The sequence below is a fragment of the Conger conger genome, chromosome 15 (assembly GCF_963514075.1).
Source record: "Conger conger chromosome 15, fConCon1.1, whole genome shotgun sequence".
Taxonomy (NCBI): domain Eukaryota; kingdom Metazoa; phylum Chordata; class Actinopteri; order Anguilliformes; family Congridae; genus Conger; species Conger conger.
In genome coordinates this window covers 3,690,695-3,693,194 of record NC_083774.1, presented here as the reverse complement: position 1 = coordinate 3,693,194, position 2,500 = coordinate 3,690,695, and the positions used below count along the sequence as shown (strand labels likewise).

At 46.7% G+C, this 2,500-nt stretch overlaps 1 protein-coding gene across 1 annotated transcript in view; it reads left to right on the top strand.

The window, feature by feature from the left end:
* Positions 1-2,500, top strand: part of LOC133111583 (ankyrin repeat domain-containing protein 11-like) — a 125,336-nt gene that overhangs the window by 91,899 nt on the left and 30,937 nt on the right. The gene's annotated exons all lie outside the window — the stretch shown is intronic.

Below are 2,500 nucleotides of genomic sequence, written 5' to 3'. Positions count from 1 at the left end.
CCGTTCTTTTGGAGCGTTCGGAGCAATCCGTTGACAGGGTGGTTGCCTTTAAATCTGAGTTGCCTGGTGTTGGTCTTTGCCTTGTACGTTTTGGCTGTTTTGTTGTTTTTGCATCTTCTTTTCAATTTAATATACGTCAATCCTGTGTTTTATAAGTAAATGGTACCCTTCGTTCTCGTTCTTTCAAGCTAAGAGTAGGCAGTAGGAAATGTACCCGTTTACCACAGAAACCCGGAGAGCCTGACAGAAGCTGAAATTCCTGCAGCCTTATCAAGAGGAAGTGACCTCACTGCTCTCTGTATGAGCGGAGGAAGTGACCTCACTGCTCTCTGTATGAGTTGTCCTGTAGTAGCACACACACACACACATGCTGACTGCAGATGCTGAGGAGCTTGTGACTGGAATAAGCGGGGGATATGAGTGCAGTGTGTGGAATGGATGATGTTGTGCTTTTCCTCGTGTGTGTGTGTGTGTGTGTGTGTGTGTGTGTGTGTGTGTGTGTGTGTGTGTGTGTGTGTGTGTAAGTGAGTGAGAGAGAAATGAGTGCTGTGTGTGGAATGGATGATGTTGTGCGTTTCCGTGTGTGTGTGTGTTCCATTTCCCACACACAGATGAAAGCTGGGAGCCACAATACCGTGCTATTCCGCAGTGCAGCTCAAACCACACACACTTCCTATCGAGGCCCATACCGTCCGCTTACGAGCATCGCTGTGGAGGACTGAAATACCCAGAATGCCACATTAATGAAGTTGGCCGTACATCAGTTCCTGAGTGTGCAAATTTGCGATCTGAAATGTGCATCAATCCACTGCTGGTTAATCTCATCCGCGAAGCCCTGCTCACCAGCGCCGACATCTTGAGGAGTGATGGTTCTCAAACTCAAAATGCTCCCAGACAACACATCAAGAAGAAAAGACAGGCAAAGCAAATTTGACTGTTTTTGGAGAAATACCTTCTCTGATGCCTTATAAAATATTTAGGATTTTATATTTTATTTATTGTCTTGATTAGCTTGACTTGGCTGTGTGGTCATATATTTTGAAAGCTTTAAAATTGCCGTTCACTCAAAAGTTTACTATTGCTTGCTCTTATAGAGTTTAAACTGGCAGAACTTTCTAGCAAACTGCTATTTTATGACTAACAAGCCATGACTAAATATCCAAGCTGGTTAGTAGCAAAAGTTTCTTTCTGGTAGAAGCAAGAGAGGTTGTACTTTGATGACTATAACTATTCGCTTATATATTGCCTGTCTTTGTTAAAAAGTTTGTTCCCTCTCTCTTCTCCCTGATTGGCTCGGCCTGGAGGTGCAGGCAAGCGTGAGACCCTGTTGCTGTTCAGTAACAGGAAATCCCGAGGAACGGGAAACGGGAACCCGATGATCTTATTGGCTGAGAGCTGATGCATCATACTTCCTGTTCCTGCGATCTCGGGTCCCAGCTGTAGAGAGGGCCATTGAGTTCATCCTTCCATTGGAGTCGTGGGCCTTCAGGAACAACTGTGCGGGACAGGTTGTTCTGGGAAGTGCCGCAGTGCATTGTGGGTATGAGTGAATGGCTGTGTGTCATTGGAGCGAGGCAGACCGGGAGCGGCTGAATGTTGTGTTCTTCCTTGGCACGGAGCAAAGTGTGGTGTTCCAGCTGCACCCTGGAGAAACACCATCCAGGAACAGGAAGTGATGCGGAACCCTGGGCTTATCGTTTAGTCATAAAGCAGGCAGGTGTTCGTTCATGACTCATGCCAAGGTAGTGAAATCCGTTTCAGAAGCCATAAATGGGCTGTGTGATGTGTGTGTGTGTGTGTGTGTGTGTGTCTGGCAGTTCCATAAAGGGGGTGTGCGTGGCAGTTTCATCCAGGATCTGCAATGTTACCTTGCCACAGATATGCCAGAGTTGGGTGTAGACGGTATATTTGTTTTTTCCGGTTGATGTGGCAATCTACCTTCCTGTGGAAGGCTATTGGCTGTTTATGAGAAGAGTCTTGATTACTCATGAAATTTAATCAGTGTTTCTTATCAGTTTTTCTTTAGCTTCGGGACATGCCCATTGCGTACAACTTGACAGCGTGTGAACTGACAACAGATCCTGCTTCATAAATGTGTAGATACCGGGATAAGCAATCCCGAGTGCAATAATATTTATCTTTGCAGGTTTTCATATCTGAGAAGTAATATCCATTATTCGTAATCTTCCCGTCGTAAATCATCTTTTCGTGTCTCGGAGGGAAAAAAAAAACCCTGCGCTGTGTGAAAATATGCGAGTGCGATCGCGGATGCACACGGACCCATACTGCACTCGTTTGTGCTTGAGGCTTACATTCTCCAGATTGCATTACGGAGTATTTGAGAAATCTGAGTTTGGCAGCCCCAGTGAGACGCGTCCCGCCCTGAGAGGGGTGGGGCGGTGCAGCTCTCCGCTCCAGCGTGAGATCCCCTCCGTGTGCAGCGTGTGGGTCTGATGGGCCTCTGTGAGCAGTGACAGCCATGAGGAGGCGGAGGTGTTAA